We start from the raw sequence: 14,709 nt of genomic DNA, 5'->3' as shown, positions 1-14,709 counted from the left end.
GATATTAAGAACTTAGGAAAACAAGCATTAATTTCTCAGCCATGGGACTGTAGGTCAACTGTGGCTTGACTGTGTCTTGCCTGAACTTGCTGGTCTCCACTGGGCTTGACCAGGCTTTGTTCCAGATTTTGGGTCAGGTTCAAGGTTGACCCAGTGCCTTTCATTCCCAGACCTGGAGGAGCAGTGGCTTCCTAGGGCATCTTATTCTCAGGGAGAGGGGCAGGAGTGAAAGACAGGAAGTAAAAAGACACAAAGCCTCTGGGAGTCTCTTCCTGTCCTGGAAAGCTGCCACAAGAGCCGCATCTCACTGGCTGGAGCATGTCATACGGCCAAGCCCAAAGTTATGGGATCGGGAACACCAGGGGCTCGTGGAAAATGCATATTATGAAAATGCTATGCATGGGTTTCGAGAAATTTTTTGCACCAAAATAGAACACCTTTGAATTCTTTTTCCCGTGAACTTTTTGCAGTATCCTCATTTACTCCACCTTTGGGTGTCTGCCAGGAGCGTGTAATCCACTCTAGTTGGGAAGGGGTCCTGGATAGGGACCTCTCCACTGTCCTCATAAAGAAAAGTGAAGTAGTTCTCCAACTTGCAGCACGCTAGGGGTGCCCTGCCCTACTTTTCACCCCTCAAGGTCATTGCCTCAACTGCTCTGGGGAAGGAAGGCAGGCAGAAATATAACTGGTCCACAGTCATCAAGGCAATACTTGGAGATATTGCTGCCTTCTGCACACTTTATATATGTTCATGCATTGGGGACTCATTTCACATGGCAAAAAAAATGCACCATTTTTTAAGATGTATTTTTTATTTATTTGAAAGGCAGAGTTACAGAGAGAGAAAGAGAGAGGGAGAGAATGAGAGATCTTTCATCCACTGGTTCACTCTCCAAATGGCTGTGACTGGGTTAGGCCAAAGCCAGGAACCAGGAGCTTCATCCTGGTCTCCCTCATGGGTGCAGGGACCCGAGTACTTGGGCCGTCTTCTGCTGCTTTTCCAAGCACATTAGCGGGAGCTGGATCTGAAGTGGAGCTGCCGGGACTTGAACCTGTGCCCTTATGGGATGCTGGCACTGCAGGTGGAGGCTTAACCTTCTATGCCCCATTGCCAGCCCCAAAATGTAACCTTTAAAGAGGGTACCTCATTTTGATTTCAGCATCTGTTTAGTTTGGTTACTTTGTTTCCAGGGAGATCTAATCTGTCCCTGCAGGGGTGGGGGTGGTGGAGGGTTATCACCTGTCCATGCTGGCCTGTGTGGCCTTGTTCCAGGTCACCAGTGTGTAGAGCGCTTCCTCATCCTGATGGGTCTGGCTCCTGTCAACCACTCTTTTACCCTTCCTGGGAGCCTGGAAAATATCCAGCTGTGCCAGCCCCGCCCCTCCATGCTGGGAGCTGCCAGTCACTTCTGCTCGGCTGCTCCCCACCATCCCGGGCTCAGGGGACTTTGACAGCATCACACATGCTCTTGGGGTCTCCAACAGTCATCTTCCCTCCTGGGGCTTGGGCCAAAACGGGGTAGGAAGGGGCAGCAGGCATGGATTTTTCCAGAAACACAATGCAACGACTACCTCTCTTGACTTTTATCAGTCTTTTCTCTCAGCCTGACTTAGCTTTATAGGAACTCCCCGAATGTATAGTCAAGGGCATAATCTTACGTGCTGGGTCCTCACCTGGGCACAGGTGAAGATGTTCACTCTGAGGCAGATGGAGACAGGTTTCAAAGTTGACTAAGTGAGGAAGTGGGAAAGGAGGATTGGTTGCACTGAAAAGTGGACAGCCCCTCCGTTGTCTCGGCTAGCTCTGCAGAAAGGTAACTTGTGGTTGGATTAAATGAGAGCAGAGTGGAGACAGTCTTGGTTTGGACTGGGTGGCTTCTGTCATTGGCAGTTCTGGAGGCTGAGAACTGCAAGGTGTAAGCATCAGCAGATTCCGTGTTGGGGAAGGTCCGTCTCCCTGTGTCCTCGCCTGGGGGGAGGGCGAGAGAGCTCTTTGGACTCTTTGAAGGGCACCCGTCCCACTCACGAGGGCTCCACACTTATGACCTTATCACTTCCCCCAGACCTACCTCCCAGTGCATATCAATATGTAGATTTTTGGTAGGGAGCCACTGACTTCAGCTCCTCCTAGGGACCTTCTGCCTCTCAACCCCAGTATAAAGATTGCAGTAACTTCTGGGGGAATAAATCAAACAGAAAGTCTAACTCAGCGTCTTCAGTCAGACGCTGGGGAGACTGAGCACCTGCGGCTCTCGTTGGGTCTGCAGAACACAGTTCAGGTGGAGAGCACCTCAGGCAGCTCCGCCCCCCAGCACAGCTGCATCCCATAGATCCACGATGGCAAAGGAGCAACGCCGACCTCACCGAGGCCGCCCGTCTTCCACCTGCGAGATGGTCTGCAGTGTGCGTGGGCGGACAGTGTGCTTACACTCGGTGCCATCCTTCAGTGTTTGCAAATGACACATCATGGAAAGAGTCGTTCTGTTGTCCGTGGTCCTGCTCTTAGTGATGTCTTCCTGTTTTAGGGATTTTACTCTACTGCTGGGCACTGGGGAGTACACACATGCACACACACCCACACACGCCCAGTGATTGTCTACACAGATGACTGACTTGGGTAAGACATCACGCTGTCCTTATTCTCTGAGAACCGCAAACCTTTTCCTCGCTCTTGGTTTCTCTCTCACTTGTTGCTTGTTGTGGTGGCATGGCCAAATGGTGTTCTTGCAGATGTTATCACCTGGATTAGAGCAGAGGAAATCAGAAAAAAAAATCTTTTTGTAAAACTATTGACATTTCTTCAACCCCCACACCTTTAGAAAGAAGTTGGCGATGAGAACATTTCCTGATGTGTGACTCTCTGTTAGCTTCTCTGGATTCTGTTCCCTCTATCCTTACAGTGGGGATGGTGGGATATGTATTGGGGTGAAAATAACCCCACTTGTGTTCAAATGCCCGAGTAGGAAACTCGCTGGACAGAAGCATACCAAGGTATTGGGGGTGGTTATCTCTGCATTGTGAGATTGTAGACAAATTTAGATTTCTTCTATGTAGTCACCCAATTTGATCTCTCCTCTTTTTTTTTTTTATTAAACTCCAAACAGCAATTTTTTTCTTTGTTCCCCAAATCACATTCATCCTCAAAGGACAAAGATTTGTTGCCTTTAGTAATTTAAAAAAAAAAATAATGTGTAGCAGGATTCAAAGAAAATCTCAAGCAAGATTCCCCACACAATTCTGAGCACTGGTAACTTCCTGGAATAGACGGCAAAGGTGACAGGCATCACTCTGATGTATAATTCCTGGCACATCACAAAACTGGTCATATGCCCATGGCGGGGGGTGGGGGGGGGAGGGCTGGCTTATTTCGTTCTTTTTTTTTTTTTTTTTTTTTTGACAGGCAGAGTGGACAATGAGAGAGAGAGAGACAGAGAGAAAGGTCTTCCTTTGCCGTTGGTTCACCCTCCAATGGCCGCCGCACCACGCTGATCCGATGGCAGGAGCCAGGTGCTTCTCCTGGTCTCCCATGGGGTACAGGGCCCAAGCACCTGGGCCATCCTCCACTGCACTCCCGGGCCACAGCAGAGAGCTGGCCTGGAAGAGGGGCAACCGGGACAGAATCCGGCGCCCCAACCGGGACTAGAACCCGGTGTGCCGGCGCTGCTAGGCGGAGGATTAGCCTAGTGAGCCGCGGCGCCGGCCCTACTTCGTTCTTTTTTAAAACTCCAGATCGATGTACCATGTGGGTGTATTAGTGTGACCAGTCACCTGGAAAGTTCCCGTATACGAAAAGGAAATGTGTATCTTAAAAAAAAAAGTTTAGTTCATTGAATGCTTTAATATAAAACAAATCTTCCTGCTTACATAAATAAAAAGAGGAACTACACTGAGTCTGAAACTAAACCATGGAAAAATAAAGTGATTCTGAAGAATTTTCTCTGGTTTCAAATATAGAATATGAAAATCAAAGTGATTCATTGTCATACAAATATATATTTTATTAATAAGAAAGAAACATATAAAACTGTCAAACTGGGAGTGAATGTTCGCTCTACATAAGATTTCACTTCATAGGCCCTTTAATTAGGTAGCTTCTTCAGTTCAAAATTATTTTTCGTTTTTGAAGATTTATTTATTCGAAAGGCAGGGTGATGGAGAGGGAGAGGAGAGAGAGGATCTTCCATCTAGTACTTTACTCCCCAAATGCCCACAACAGCCAAGACTGGACCAGGCCAAAGCCAGGAGCTGGGATTGCCATCCTGGTCTCCCAGGTGAATGTCAGGGCCCTGAGTACTTGAACCATCACCTAATGCCTTCCCTCATGCCTTAGCAGGAAGCTGGCTTGGAGGCAGAGCAGCCAGGATTCCAATAGGCACTCCAATATGGGATGCCAGAGTCTTGCGTGGTGGCTTTGCCACTAAGCCAGAACACCAGCCCTGCAATTATTTCTATTAGCGTATTCTGGATGGAAAAAGACATTTTTATAGTCAATATCCTCATGAAATTAATAACTGATTATTTATCAAAAGCACATGATATTGAATAGCAACAGATTAGAAATCTGATTGAGGCCGGCGCCGCGGCTCACTAGGCTAATCCTCCGCCTGCAGCGCCGACACACGGGTTCTAGTCCTTGTCGGGGCACCAGATTCTGTCCCGGTTGCCCCTCTTCCAGGCCAGCTCTCTGCTGTGGCCCGGGAGTGCAGTGGAGGATGGCCCAAGTGCTTGGGCCCTGCACCCCATGGGAGACCAGGAGAAGCACCTGGTTCCTGCCATTGGATCAGCGCGGTGCGCTGGCCACAGCGCGCCAGCCATGGCGGCCATTGGAGGGTGACCCAACGGAAAAGGAAGACCTTTGTCTCTCTCTCTCACTGTCCACTCTGCCTGTCAAAAAAAATAATAAAAAAAAAGAAATCTGATTGACAGACCTTGATGACGTTTGCCTTCCCAGTGGACATTTCGTAAGTATGTGAGTGCCTCCCACATCTGCTGTGCCCTTGGCTTTCTGCTGGCTCTGTGAACACAATGACAGTGTGTTTCCAGCAACAAAGTGGAAGTCTTATTCTGGCAAAGACAGGAGATAGCCGTACAGAGTATTTGTAGTTGGAGTGTTTTATTGCCTGTCCTGAACTCATATAGTCTCTGTTCTCAATGACGTCATAGTCTTGTTGATAAGTGTTCAAATAGGCAAATATTTAAAAATATATCAAGCCGATTCCTACAGAGGATTATGTTGAATATGAACAGGTGCCAGAATACAGGGCACAGAAAACAGGTTCTAGATGATCAAGTTAGGGGAGGACTGGACTAACCAGGGAAACTGCCAAGAAAGAAGTAGTTTTGAGGGTTATCCATGCAAGGATGGCGCTTTTTTCTGGCTATAGTCTGGATTAGACCTTATGTTGATGATTTTATTAGTCATCTATGAATGCAATAATATCGCTTAACAAAATACCCCTCCCCCGAAATCTCAGTGTCTTGCTTCACAAACGTTTATTTTTCTTGTTCCTAGGCCAGTGGGCTGGCTGGGATACAGCTGACCTTAGCCAGGCCCAGCTGAGTACGATTCCAAGCTACAAGTCTACACTGGGCCCACTTCGCAGATTTCGCTGTGGGGTTGGCACTGGCCGGGGCAGGGTCTTTTCATGGGGACCGTACAAGCACAAGAGGCCAAGTCAAATCATGCAAGCACATCTGAGCTTCTGTAACACAGTTTTCACTAAACCTGTCTCTCAAAGCAAGTCACATGGCCAAGCCACGCGCCAACGGGGTGAGGAGAAACACTACACCAGTTCTAGCGAGAGCTACCGCACAGTCCCGTGGCAAAGTCCATGAATGGGCCCTTGTGTAAGGTTGGTGGGGGGGAGTATAGTTCAGTTCCATATTTGAGAAAATCATGGAGAAGTTGCCATCGGTATGGATAGGAATCCCTTGTAACACAGGAACGCAGTGAGGAATTCTGGGATCTATACTCGTGTTTTCTGGCCTGTTGATAGCTCCTAACAATGTCTTGAAGAGACGGGAAGTTTGTTAAGTGGATCCACGCTGGCTGATTGGCCTTCCTGGATGGAAAATTAGTAATAGACTGAAGTTAACTAGGCTGAGAGCTTGGGTCAGAAGCAAATCCACTCTGGGAGATTAAACGCAGGCAGCAGGTAGGGGACCAACTCTGGGTCTTCAAGAGTGAGGGAGAGAGAGCCACGGGGAGCCGGAGCTGCCTTGCTCCCGGCGCCTGCACAGGCGAATGTTTCGGGTATTTTTCGGTTCTGTTTCTCTGATGTCGGTGTCACTTCCCCCGGCCAGAGCCCCAGCTGTGGCTCGGCGTCACAGTGCCGCAAGTGCCAGGACCCGTGACGGCCTCTGCAAGTTCTGCTTTTGGTTTCTCTGGCGGGGGTGTGCGGGGGCGGAGAGAAAGGCCAGGGTCTGCTCTGGGGCTGTGATCCCTGGGTGTCTACCGGAGACCGAGACGTGCTCCGGAAGCCTGGTCGTCTGCCCCGGGCCGTGTGCCTGCGGCACTGAGCGTGGCCTTGCGTGTGAGTTGGGGGCGGAAAGAGGCCACAGACACCTGACTTGTGTGCACTGGACCCCACACAAAGCCAGCTTCCGCTCTCAGGGTTCCCATGCAGATCGCAGGACCCTCGGAGTCATCTGGGGCGGGGGCAGGGAGGAACTACAGCACTGTGCAAGCCGCAGGCGCCCCAGACCACGAGAACACGCCAAGTGGGGCGCGCCGCCCAGCACGAGTGTTTAACAAAGAGCTACTCCCACTATGTGGAAGCAAGCAGATGACTTTTCCCCCTGTCTGGTGGTGTAGACACTGCTAGCCTCAGGCCATGCTGGCGAGAGCAGGTTGAGGCCCTGACCTGATAAAGAGGAATCCTCAGATGCCCCCAGCTCAGGACGGTCAGTTAAAAAATCCTTACCAAACAATATTTGTCAACAGCCACCCTCACCCGGCCCGGGCATCGCTGTGGAGGTGCCAGGCATTCCTAGCTGCCTCCTCATCCCCCACTCCAGACACGCTTGGGCCCCATCTGGCCTGAAACTGGCTCCAGGGAGGAGGCAGCATTTTATCCACTGTGGTGAACTCCACCGGGTTCAGCATTACACAGAGGTGGGGCACGCCCAGGCAGGGGCCGCACAAGGCCCGCAAAACCAGCCCTTGTGGCCCTGCCCCGGCAGCTGCAGGTGGGACTCAAAATTCAGTCTACAGCAGGCTAATGCTTAAGTGGGTAACTTTGTATGGCCTGTGAATGACGTCATAAACACACAAAGGCTCTTGGCAGGAAAGGGCTCCCCACTCCTGACCATAACGGATTGCAACACTGTCTAAACACATCTCAGATCACCCTATTCCGGTGCACCTCCACCGTCCACATCAGCTTAGGCACTTCACTGATTTTCACAACATGAGCTAACAATTAGCATGTGGTATCTTATGTCACCTGATGCTGTGAGAGGAACTCCATTCCTGTAGCTGAGTTGGAGATCTAGGACTACGTGTGGGATGGGCTGTGTCAGGAACATTGGATCATCCAGGTGTGTGTCTGGGTGTGGCTGAGATTGTACTAAACTTTGATAGTTCTCCCACCTGATTTACTGAGAACTTGTGTTTCCTCTGTCACAGCATGAAACCAGATTCAAGGGGAACGTGCCCATGTTTTAAGACTAACCTTGGGGGCCAGTGCTATGGCGCAGCGGGTTAACACCCTGGCCTGAAGCGCCGGCATCCCATATGGGTGCCGGTTCAAGACCCAGCTGCTCCACTTGTGATCCAGCTCCCTGCTATGGCCTGGGAAAGCAGTAGAAGATGGCCCAAGTCCTTGGGCCCCTGCACCCATATGGGAGACCCGGAAGAAGCTCCTGGCTCCTGGCTTCGGATTGGCACAACTCCGGCTGTTGTGGCCAACTGGGGAGTGAACCATCAGATGGAAGACCTCTCTCTGCCTCTCCTCTCTTTGTGTAGCTCTGACTTTCAAATAAATAAATAAATCTTAAAAAAAAAAATAAGACTAACCTTAGCTTCTTGTGGGGTCCACATGGGAACTCAGCAGAATTTCACCAGCTTTTAACAAATTATTTGAAAGGCACAGTGAGAGGCAAGAAGAGACAGAAAGGGAGAGAGGGGGATCTTCCATCTTCTGGTTCACTCCCCAAATGACTGCAACAGCCAGGTCAGGGCCAGGCTGAAGCCCAGAGCCTGGAACTCTATCCTGGTGTCCCACATGGGTGGCGAGAGTCTAAGTACGTGGGCTATCTTCCACTGACTTTCCAGGCACATTCCTGGGAAACGGGATGAAAGTGGAAGAGCTAGGACTTGAGCCAGCTCTTCAATAAGGGATGCTGGCCTTGCAAGTGGCGGCTTTGCCTACCATGCCACGATGCTAGTCCTCGTCACCCGGCTTTTGCCAAAGCCCACATGGGTTCCTGTCCTTCAGTGTTCAGCCTGGGCAGCTGCACCTGTTCACACGGTCAAGAGGCGCTGTCAGCCATGGCCTTAGTGTTGGCCCTGACCTGGCCTCGAGTCGACAGTGACACTAGTTTCCCTGGCGGATACCTGGGGGCTGGGATTTTTACCTTGGAATATTTTTTCCCCCTTTGTCTCTAATGCTTACCATTAATCCACCTGCCAATCACTTACACTACCCCTGTCTGGGTAGGTATCCTAGGTTTTATATATCAGCCAACAGAACTGGAGTTTAAGTTCTCATTTCTTCTTTGATCATGGACTTTCAGTAGGATTTTGAGTTGTGCCTCTGTACCTAGAGGCCACTAGGTCATGTACTAGTGGAGCTGGGAGCAGAATGGGGAGTGGGGCAGGAATATCCCAGGCTTCTCAGCTAATCCTTTGTTTCCTGCTTTGGACAACACACCTGCACAGAGCCATAGTTCCCCACCAAGAGACACGTGGTGGCACGATCCTCAATGGCCACTGGAATCTATGACTGGGGTTTTCAGCTGCCCTGGGGGCAGGAGAATGAGCCACGGCGCCTGCTGCAAGTATTTTTTATTTTTAAGAGAAGTCAGCCATGGCTGGTGCGGAGGCTCACTAGGCTAATCCTCCGCCTTGCGGCGCCGGCACACCGGGTTCTAGTCCCAGTCGGGGCGCCGGATTCTGTCCCGGTTGCCCCTCTTCCAGGCCAGCTCTCTGCTGTGGCCCGGGAGTGCAGTGGAGGATGGCCCGGGTGCTTGGGCCCTGCACCCCATGGGAGACCAGGAGAAGCACCTGGCTCCTGCCATCGGATCAGCGCGGTGCGCCGGCCGCAGCGCGCCTGCCGCGGCGGCCATTGGAGGATGAACCAACGGCAAGGGAAGACCTTTCTCTCTGTCTCTCTCTCTCACTGTCCACTCTGCCTGTCAAAAAAAAAAAAAAAAAAAAAAAAAAAAAAAAAAAAAAAAAAGAGAGAGAGAGAGAGAGAGAAGTCAGCCTTCTGGATTTTTAGGTGAGCTATCTCAGTTTTGAAACATTAGCTGGTTCATTTAAAAAAAAAAAAATCTGTGATGGGTGATTAAAATAGCCCGTGGACATTCAGTTCTGGCTAAAAAGTCCATGAGAGTATTTCAGGCATGGAAAGCCAAGACACTGTGGCAAAAATAAAAAAATGACCTAAATGAAAGATCTCTGTGAGTGAGATCCCAGTGGAAAGAACGGGCCATCAAAGAAGGAGGTGCTTTTCTCTGAAGGGAGGAAAGAACTTCCCCTTTGACTATGGCCTTGTCTAAACAAGGTCGGAGTTTGTGAACTCAAGAGGCTTCCATAGCCTTGGCAGCTCATGACAAGAGCCTCGGGTGATTACTGATGTGTGGGGAGCAACTGGGACTAGACTAAGTTACTGGAATTAAGACTTATTCTATGCATCTGCTCTCCCACAATATGGCGCTGAGAAGGGAGTAGCAGCTTCTACGCAGCTGCCTCTCGCCAATTTGATTGACTGAGCTGCAGGAGCTGATCTTGCTCCTGATTGGAGGAGAGCAGCATACTCGGCGTGTGGGTAGCAGAGTTGGGATTGGTGGAAGAGGACTATAAAGGAGGAGAGAGACAACATGCACCAGGAACATCTAAGGGGAACATCTATCTGAAGGAACACCTGTGCAGCCCCCGAGAGAGCCGGCCGGTGGTGTGCCGCTCCCCTGCGGAAGTGGGGAAAGTGGCAGGGGGAACCGCCCTTCCACGGAGGTGGAAGGGTCGGCAGCCAACCCGGGAAGAACCAGCAGCAAACCTGGGGAGGGCCAAGCAGACGAAAGGACAACGCAGAATCTTGTGTCGTTCCTCCACGAAGACGGGGAGCGACACTGATGCAATAAACAAGAGTGTCGATTGTTAAATCAACAACAGGAGTCACTGTGCACTTACTCCCCATGTAGGATCTCTGTCCTTAATGTGTTGTACTATGTCAATTAATGCTATAACTAGTACTCAAACAGTACTTTATACTTTGTGTGTCTTTGTGGGTACAGTCTGTTGAAATCTTTACTTAATATATACTAAATTGATCTTCTGTATATAAAGATAATTGAAAATGAATCTTGATGTGAATGGGATGGGAGAGGGAGTGGGAGATGGGATGGTTGCGGGTGGGCAGGAGGTTATGGGGGAAAAGCCCCTATAATTCAAAAGTTGTACTTTGGAAATTTAAATTTATTAAATAAAAGTTAAAAATGAGAAAAAATTAAAATAACAAAAAAAAAAACACAAAAAAAGAGAGAGAGAGAGAGAGAAATAGCCCGTGGAGGAGTAGACATTGTGGCACAGTGGATGAAATAGTCCCTGGAGATTCCCCCGTCCCATATCAGACTGCCGGTTTGAGTCTTCGCTTCTCTGCTGATGCAGCTCCCTGCTAATGCACCTGGGAAAGCAGTGGAGAAAGGCTCAAGTGCTTGGTCCACTGCCATCCATGTAGGAGACGAGGGAGGAGTTCCTAGGAGGCTTCTGGCTTTGGTCTGGCCCAGCCCCTGATGTTGTGGCCATCTGGGGAGTGAACCAGTGGATGGAAGATACCTCTCTCTCTCTTTTTCTCTCTTGCTCACTCGCTCACTCTGCCTTTCAAATAAATGAATACATCTTAAATAAAAGTAGTCTATAGATGTTGTTGAGGCCTGTGGGCAGCTGAGTGGAGGACTTTCCCTTGCAGAGGTGTCTCTTAAGTGTTGGTTCTTTGATTCCTGTGAGCACTGTTATTACCCTCCCTTAACATGAAGGAGGGCCCCTGTCCACACCAGTGGCAGGAAGGATCCGGGTCCAGACCTACATCTTCCGACTCTACGTCCGTGAATCCAGCTGCCACGTGAGTGATTCCTAGCTGCCGAGTTTCTCAAGGCGTAGCCCAACATTCTTATGGAATGCCAGGAAGTTCACTGGACTCTCATCAACCCTGGGTCTCCAAGACCTCAGATGTCTGTGAGCCCGGAGAAGTCACAGCGCTGTCCAGTGGAGAAGTGCACCTCACGGGGCTGCAACCCTGGTGGCCGCACACGAGAAGGTCCAGAACATCTCCGGATCGGCTCCCTGTATGCAGCCAGGGGCAGGTGGATCTGCACCGCTAGAGGAGGTGTGGGGCACGTTAGGTGAGGGGGACGGAGGCCTGGTGTCTCTGTGTTTTATGCTGGAATAACCGTAGACTGGGTAATTCGTGATAAGCACACATTTATCTGGCTCATAGCCCTGGCAGCTGGGAAGTCTAAGAGCTTGATGCCGACACATGGTGCCTCATCTCATGGAAGAAGACAGAAGCACACGAGAGCAGGCAAGCAAGAGCAAAGGGGGTGGACCCATCCTTTGTATCAGGAAGCCACTCTTGAAACAGCAGCCTCAGTACACCCACGAGGGCGGAGCCCCCACGACCTACACCTCCCAGCGGTCCCCACCTCCCAGCTCTGCCACACTGAAGATGAGTTCCACTCCAATTTGGGAGGTCGCGAATGCTCACACCGTACCTCCCAGCTTGCGTTCTCTTTCTCTTCCGCCTGAGACATCACCCCTTCCCTGACTTCTCCCTCGGGTAAGCCTGGGTGAGGACCATCTCCACAGGGACTGGGTCATCAGAGCTGGGACCCCCAAGGGTCTGAGTCTTAGCGAGACCTCGGGGCTGTTCCAGCGTGATGGTAGCACCTGCCCCTTCTCCCCTCTCAGCCTCAGCGTCCCCATCCATAGAAGGAGAAGTCCGAATGAGTGTGTCACTTGAGACTTTTTAAATGCAGGTACAGAAAGCTGAATCCAAGCAGGCAGAGGCAGAGGTGTGAAATGGTTGGTTTATGCCCTTAAGTGAAATGAGCAGAGGCCTGATCCAGGGCTATGAGCAGTATTTCCAGGATGTTGGCTGTTAGCTCTCACGTGTTCTTGGTCTCTTTTATTTTGGCTTTTTATTTCAAGGCTCCGCAAAAGGGCCGTGAGTACCTGCTGGTCTCCTGCTTCGCTGATGAGAAAAAGAGGAAGGTGGCTTGTCCGTGAACAGCAGCAGCCAAATCCTGGTGTGCTGGCTCAGCTGTGCTGGCCGCCTACCCCTAAGCCAGGGCCAGGACTTCACATGCCCACCCACATATGGGTGACAACCCACGAATGCCACGTGGGTAGGCTATTGGGAGAAGCACTTGCCCTAGGAAAATTAAGGTGTAAGTCTCCAAAGACGGGCATATGGCTGTTGGGCATTAAACTTCATTATTGATTAAATTGTATTGATTGATTGATTGATTGATTGATTTTTTGCTAAGCAAACATGAAGATGCTATCCCAAGTCAACACTCTGCAGAAATGTGTGTTCAGGGAAGTTTCATTTCAACCCATATCTCAGTCATTCCATCCGCCTGCACTCCTTAAAGGTAACCAACTATAGGGTTTTTAAAATGTGTTCTTACTCTGCAGAATTTGGGTGTTTTCCTTCTTTTTTGTTAAAAAAGATACGTGCTATATTTTATGCAACCAGTCCCCTAGGTTTGGCCATGTAGGTAGTTTCTAGCGTTTTGCTATTACAGATAATGCTGCAATGAATAGCCTTTGGGCACCAGTATTTTACTGTGGAAGGGTAGATTCATGGAAGTAGAATTGCTCGTTGCAACGGCAAATGCACATGGAGTTTCGTGAGGTATCACCAAGTGCCCATCGCAGTGGCTGTGCCACACCCTGTTCTCACCACAGTGCGTCAGGGTGCCTGGCTCTTGAGTCTCATCAGCCCTGTGTTGTTGTCAAGCTTGGAATTCCTTTGTCCATCTATTGAATACCAATGCTATTTAGTGTGAATCTAGTTTGCATTTTATTAGGTGTGCAATTGATCATATTTTCAGATGCTTAAAGACCAATTTTATATCTATTTTAATAAATTGTCTATTCATGTCTTCTGTGTTTCTGTGTGTTTTTCAATCTTTTTCTCAATTTTTAGACTTTCTTATGTTAAATATTGGTCCACTATAATCTGTGTTGCAAATACTTTTCTGTTTGCTTTCACTCATGTTTTAACTACACGTATGACTTTGTTCTCAATTTTATTGCCAAGTTTTCCAATCTTTCCTTTGTGGCATTTGGATTTTTAGTTATATTAAAAACTCTCACCCTTTACATTTTATGTAAAAGTTTTCTTCGGGGACTTACATAGTTTCATTTAGTATCTGGAGTTTTGTTTGTTAATTTTTATGATTCTAGTCTGATATATCTAATTATAATACATAATATAAAATTAAGACTTACCATGTATTATTTATAATATATACTGTTATAGAATATATTTTATAATATTACATGTAATAAGATAATTTACAATGTATAGTTATGTCATTCTATTTTACTTTTTCAAGGAACTATCAATTTTTTTTTTATTTTTTTGACAGGCAGAGTGGACAGTGAGAGAGAGAGAGACAGAGAGAAAGGTTTTCCTTTTGCCGTTGGTTCACCCTCCAATGGCCGCCGCGATGGCACCGCGCCGATCCGATGGCAGGAGCCAGGAGCCAGGTGCTTTTCCTGGTCTCCCATGGGGTGCAGGGCCCAAGCACCTGGGCCATCCTCCGCTGCACTCCCTGGCCACAGCAGAGAGCTGGCCTGGAAGAGGGGCAACCAGGACAGGATCCGGCGCCCTGACCGGGACTAGAACCCTGTGTGCCGGCGCCGCTAGGCGGAGGATTAGCCTAGTGAGCCGTGGCCCCGGCCCCTTTTTCAAGGAACTATCTAGCTGTCCTAATACCCTGTTTGAAGGTGACCATGGCTTCTTCTCAGGGTTCAGTGGTTTAGGGGTACCTCCTTCACATAAGCTACATCTCCATTTCTTGACTTTCCATTTTTTCCATATATTTTTGTCTTAGTACCATACTGTTGATAATAGGAATTTCATAGTTGGTGTTACTATTTATAGGATCACTCCTCTTTAATGCAAGATTTTTTTTTTAAAAAAAGGATTCTTCTCATAGTATTTATAAGCTAATGAGAATGAGTGGGAGAGTAGGGGCAGGGGAGAGAGGGGTGATGGTGAGGCCACACGTGGAGAAGTCTTGGGAAAGAGCCAGAAAAAACAGATTCAGGAAGTTGGCCAACGTGTCGGTGAGAGGAATTCTCCGCTGGTTTTGTTTGCTAGTGAAATAAGAACCCGGGTCATCAGTTCAGAGTGGGGAGAGAGGACAAGAAGTGAGGGGCGTATCCAGGACTGACGAGGGACTTACCCAGATGGTGCTGGGGCGCACTTGAGGTTTGTGTGATGACTGTGGGGCAAGGCCAGGCAGCGTCGTTCT

The 14,709-nt window shown here is 49.2% G+C and overlaps 1 long non-coding RNA gene across 2 annotated transcripts; it reads right to left on the bottom strand.

Moving 5' to 3' along the window:
- Positions 1-2,069: 2,069 nt before the first annotated feature.
- LOC127493094 (uncharacterized) lies at positions 2,070-7,369 on the bottom strand. 2 transcript variants are annotated; one of them, XR_011389047.1, is made up of 3 exons: positions 6,924-7,369; positions 2,659-2,740; positions 2,070-2,175 (listed from the first exon to the last, which is right to left on the bottom strand). It is a non-coding gene; the product is annotated as an uncharacterized lncRNA (long non-coding RNA). The 2 variants fall into 2 exon arrangements; XR_007923068.2 differs by lacking the exon at positions 6,924-7,369 and adding an exon at positions 5,973-6,777.
- Positions 7,370-14,709: the final 7,340 nt, after the last annotated feature.

The sequence above is a fragment of the Oryctolagus cuniculus genome, chromosome 5 (genome assembly GCF_964237555.1).
Source record: "Oryctolagus cuniculus chromosome 5, mOryCun1.1, whole genome shotgun sequence".
Classification (NCBI taxonomy): domain Eukaryota; kingdom Metazoa; phylum Chordata; class Mammalia; order Lagomorpha; family Leporidae; genus Oryctolagus; species Oryctolagus cuniculus.
This window is presented reverse-complemented; position numbering and strand designations above follow the sequence as displayed.